The following is a 6,000-nucleotide window of genomic DNA, read 5'->3' as shown; positions in this document are numbered from 1 at the left end:
GACAAGGAGGGAGTAGTTCACCCTCGGGGCTGAGGGTATGTACCAGTAGCTATGTGTTTGATCTCTCTCTCTCTCTCTCGTGTTCTCTCTCGTGTTTCCTCTATGGCATGATCTTGATGTATCCCGAGCTTTGCTATTGTAGTTGGATCTTATGATGTTTCTCCCCCTCTACTCTCTTGTGATGAATTGAGTTTTCCCTTTGAAGTTATCTTATCGGATTGATTCTTTTATGAGAACACTTGATGTATGTCTTGCCGTGCTTATCTGTGGTGACAATGGGATATCATGTGCCTCTTGATGTATGCTTTGGTGACCAACTTGCGGGTTCCGCCCATGAACCTATGGATAGGGGTTGGCACACGTTCTTGACTCTCCGGTAGAAACTTTGGGACACTCTTTGAAGTACTTTGTGTTAGTTGAATAGATGAATCTGAGATTGTGTGATGCATATCGTATAATCATGCCCACGTATACTTGAGGTGACAATGGAGTATCTAGGTGACATTAGGGTTTTGGTTGATTTGTGTCTTAAGGTGTTATTCTAGTACGAACTCTTGAATAGATTGATCCGAAAGAATAACTTTGAGGTGGTTTCGTACCCTACCATAATCTGTTCGTTTGTTCTCCGCTATTAGTGGCTTTGGAGTGACTCTTTGTTGCATGTTGAGGGATTGTTATATGATCTATCTATGTTATTATTGTTGAGAGAACTTGCACTAGTGAAAGTATGAACCCTAGGCCTTGTTTCCTATCATTGCAATACCGTTTACGCTCACTTTTACCACTTGCTACCTTGCTGTTTTTATAATTTCAGATTACAAATACCTTTTTCTACCATCCATATTGCACTTGTATCACCATCTCTTCGCCGAACTAGTGCACCTATACAATTTACCGTTGTATTGGGTGTGTTGGGGACACAAGAGACTCTTTGCTATTTGGTTGCAGGGTTGTTTGAGAGAGACCATCTTCATCCTACGCCTCCTATGGATTGATCAACCTTAGGTCATCTGTCACATCCCTGGTCCTGTTATGCACTAGGCTAGACCTCATGTGAGCATCATGTTTAAATTCAAATGAAATTTGAATTGGGGAATTTTCAAAGCCTCAGAAACCTTCTAAAAATGATCAACATTAAAATCTTCTCAAAGAAGTCCAAGAAAATGTTCCCCTTAGTCTCTGAAAATATTGCAAAGAGGTAAAACTCAAAACAATATTTTTGGTATCTCAGAGTTAATTATTTTGGGCCTTTGAATTAAATAAATAGCTATTTGCATTGGATATATATTTGTTATATAAATAATATATGTCCAATAATTACTGGAACATTTTATGTGGTTTGGTATAGTTTAACTCTAGCCACATAACTATTTTCAGGATCTTATAAAATGGTTTAGTATTTTACTAAACTAAAACAACACAGAACAAAATAGATAAATAAAAAACAGAAATAGAAAGAGAGAGAAAGACTACCTGGCGCTCACCTGGTAGCCCACCTGGCCCAGCTCCCCCAACGGCCCAGCCCACCGCCGCCCCCCCCCTCCCCTGTCGTCTTCCTCCCTGCCAGGAGGACGGACACCGCGACGCCGCCGCGCGCGCCACCTCCACCCTGCTCGGCCACCTCCTGCTTCCTCCTCGACGCCCGGAGACGCCACGCACCTCCCTGCCTCTCTCCCTCACTCTCCCGCGTCCTCATCCTCTCCGCGGAACACTCTCCCCCTTCTCTGTTCTCCTCACCCGAATGGAGCCGCCGCCACCGACGAGAGCCACCGTGGCTACCGGCCACCCCACGGCTCACCGACGCCCCAGGAAGCTCCACCGGTCCTCCCTCTACCTCCTCAACGAGCCACGAGGCCTCGGACGTGCCGCAACACCGCCCTCGATGTCTTCTTCAACCTCGGGACTGTCGGCCATCTTCGTCAAATTCGTCGGCTCCGGTGCCTCCCCGAGCTCGCCGAGGCCACCGCTGCACCCGCTGTGAGCTCCTGTGCTGTTTCCCCCTCTTCCCTGGCCCGTTCTCTTCCTCTAACACCGATGCCGTCGCGGCCGAGAGCTTCTCGCCGCCGGCCATGGCGTGGCCGTGGCCACAGCCACCGCAGCTCGCTCCCGAGCCCACCGTCGTGCTCACCGCAACCCCAGGAGGCCGCAGCGCCCTTCCGTTTCCCCTCTTGTGCACCGTAGCGCCGTTCCCGCCAACGCCCGAGGTCCGGCAGCCGCTGAGCTCGACGCCGGCGAGGATTGCGGCCGCCCTAGCTTCTCCCGTTTGCCTTGTTAGATGCGCGCAAGCCCGGGCATTCCGTAGATGCCCTCCGCCGGCCATTTGGTCGCCGGAGCAAGAAACCCAAAGGCCTCCGCCGCCTCGGCCTCGCCGGCGACTCAACGCCGGCGGGATTGAGTCGTTTGACCAGGGGTTTGACCTCCCCTGGGTCTATGACAGGTGGGCCCCCGCCGTCAGGTGATTAGTTAAGCTAATCACCACCTAATCTAACCCCCTGACACTGACATGTGGGCCCTAGTGCCCTAATCTTTAATTAAACTAAACTAACCCCCCCTGTCTAACCTGTGTCATTGACGTGTGGCCCCCACACGTCAGGTTTGACCCGAGCCAGCCCAGTTGACCCTGCTGACGTCACCGTGACGTGGTGCTGACGCCATAATCATTTCTGGATTTAATATTATTCAGGAAATTCCAGAAAATGCCTAAAACTTCTAAAAATCATAGAAAATTAACCGTAACTCCAAATTAAATAAATTATATATGAAAAATTATCAGAAAAATTCAAGGAATCCATCTGTACCATTTTCATGCATGTCAGAACAACTTATAGCTGCTGTTTAGCACAAATCAATTAAATGGCATTTGAATAATCACATATGGAGTTTGAATTTGAATATTATATTCAAACCAACTTCATTTAATCTGTTGCTAGTTGCATTAGCTCAAAACACATTCATATTGACATGTCATGAGCATGCATCATATTGTGCATTGCATTGATTGTGTTCCTTTCTGTGTTGCCGGTATTTGTCCCCTCTCGATAGACGCGATACCGATGATGTGATCGTTGACACTGATGAAGACTCAATGTTATCTTCAGAAGTGCCAGGCAAGCAAAACCCCCTTGTTCATTCCGATACAATCCCACTCTCTCGCTCCTGCTCTCTTTTACTGCATTAGGACAACAACGATTCATCTGTTACTTGCTGCGGTAGCTGAACCCCTTTATCCTTTGCATGACCTGTCATTCCACAGTAAATAGATGAAACCCACTAGCATGGGTAGGAGTTGTTTGAGCCCTGTTGTGCCTACTCATTCTTGCTTGTTTGTCATGCCTGCTACTGCTTAGAGTTGAGTTAGGTCTGATTCATCGGGGATGAATCAGAGGCGTGTGAACATGTCCTACTGTGTGTGAACACGTTTTGGTAAAGGTAGCGGTGAGAGGCCATGTAGGAGTACATGGTGGGTTGTCTCATTGCAGCCGTCCTCAGGAACTGAGTTCTGTGTTTGTGATCCATGATTCAGCTACTACCACGCATTGGGCCCGAAACCAATGGACCCTCTCGGCTTCTTGATCACCCTTGTCCTCTGTCCAGGAGTTGCAAGTAGTTTCTGGTGTTTGTAGTATGCTAGAGGCCGTGTGCAGCGCTGACCGTAGGGGTGGGCTGTGATGCGGTAGGCACGTGGCACGGTGTACTGGGCGCCCGTTTGGTGTCTCGGGAACCCTGTTCACATCGTTTGGGGCTGTGAGCGAAACTCCGGCCGGATCTCCTCATGGATGGAACCCGAATAGGCGATAAACCTGGACTAGAGACTTAGGTGATTAGGTAGGTCGTGGCCGACACCCACGTTGGGCTTCCGCTTGAAGGTTGCCGAGTACATGTCGTGTAAACGGCGGTAAGTGGTGAGAGCGTGTGTGAAGAAGTACACCCCTGCAGGGTTAATATGATCTATTCGAATAGCCGTGTCCGCGGAAAAGGACTTCTGGGTTGCTTATATCAGTTCATAGACAAGTGAAAGTGGATACTCTAAAATACGCAAGATAAGCGTGAGTGCTATGGATGGCGTTCTCGTAGGGAGACGGGAGCGGATCCATAGTGGTGTATTGATATGGTGAATATGTGGACTCGTGTGCGCCACCTCAAAAGAGTTACATTGCAGTCGTAGTTCAGGATAGCCATCGAGTCAAAGCTGGCTTGCTGCAGTTAAACCCCACCATCCCCTTTGATGATAATGATGCATATGTAGTTAGTTCTGATGTAAGTCTTGCTGGGTACATTTGTACTCACGTTTGCCTATTTTATGTTTTTGCAGAGAGACTTCAGTCTCACTAGTAGTTTCCGCGTGGTCTTCGACGTTTAGCTTGTTACCTCAGCTACGATCTTGTGCCTCGGCAGGATCTGGTAGATAGTCAGGCTTCTCAGCCTTTTTCATTATAGATGTCTGTACCCAGACATGATAGCTTCCGCTTGTGCTTTGATTGTATGCTCTGATTGTTGGGTCATGAGACCCATGTTTGTAATATCTCGCTCCTCGGAGCCTATTGAATAAATTACTTGAGTTGTAGAGTCATGTTGTGATGCCATGTTGTATTTGCACATATCGAGCATATTGTGTGTATGTTATTGAAATGCTTGGTATGTGTGGGATCTGACTATCTAGTTGTTTATCCTTAGTAGCCTCTCTTACCGGGAAATGTCTCCTAGTGTTTCCACTGAGCCATGGTAGCTTGCTACTGCTCCGGAACACTTAGGCTGGCCGGCATGTGTCCTTCTTCGTTCCTGTGTCTGTCCCTTCGGGGAAATGTCACGCGATGAATACCGGAGTCCTGTTAGCCCGCTACAGCCCGGTTCACCGGAGTCCTGCTAGCCCAGTGCTACAGCCTGGATTCACTCGCTGATGACCGACACGTTCGATGCTGGGTCATGGATGCCTGTCCCTGTAAGTCTGTGCCACTTTGGGTTTACGACTAGCCATGTCAGCCCGGGCTCCTTATCATATGGATGCTAGCGACACTGTCATATACGTGTGCCAAAAGGCGCAAACGGTCCCGGGCAAAGGTAAGGCGACACCCGTGGGAATACCGTGCGTGAGGCCGCAAAGTGATATGAGGTGTTACATGCTAGATCGATGTGGCATTGAGTCGGGGTCCTGACAGCGTTGGTATCAGAGCTTGACTGCCTGTAGGATTACCAAGCCAAACTGGTCGATGTTGAGTCTAGAAATTCTTTAGTTATATGTAGGGGAATTGATTGTGGGATGGAACGTAAGGCTCTTTTTACTCCTTATACCTCATGGCCTTTTGATCTGAGTCATCATCTTCTCTTCTACGGGGATTAAGAACTAGGCTATCTCTTCTTTCTATTAGGATCACGTGTTACTAATCAGTGGACTTATAAGATTGTTGGATTTAAGTCTCAGTTCAGTTCCTACTATTTCCGTATGTTAATTGTTGATCTCGAAACCTTGATATTGTGCTTCTGAGTGGTTATGCCACCATTTTTGTGAATGTCTCAAATCTTTTCTGAGCATTTACAGCCGTTATGCTGTCCGAGTCATCCCAGGTTTCTAAGTAGTCTGATGCATTTGCAAATCCTTTCTTCCCGTTTCAATGTTCCCATGGGCCAGATTAACCACACTAATTGGTGTGTTGAGGTAATTATTGCCTCGACATATATGTTGGAATTATTATTATGACCCTAAGTGCTTAGGGGATCATCTAGTGGTCTAGCCATGATCTGTGTTCCCAGTGTGATGATTCTGGCCTTTATTCTCGGAAGCATCCTGTGATGCCATTTAGTTAGTAGGTATTCTACTCCTGGGTTTTGAACCCGAGATTCACTCTACTTACCTCATGTTGATAGTAATTGCTAGTGCCTTTAGGATATTAGTAACCTTTGCGATAGTCATTGAAGTCCGTGGTATCTTCTTCTTCCAAATACCATGAACTACTTATGGCAGAAGTTCCTCGTTGAACTGAAATATCACAACAGGATTATTCT

This window comes from Triticum aestivum, chromosome 6B (assembly GCF_018294505.1).
Source record: "Triticum aestivum cultivar Chinese Spring chromosome 6B, IWGSC CS RefSeq v2.1, whole genome shotgun sequence".
NCBI lineage: Eukaryota > Viridiplantae > Streptophyta > Magnoliopsida > Poales > Poaceae > Triticum > Triticum aestivum.
This window is presented reverse-complemented; position numbering follows the sequence as displayed.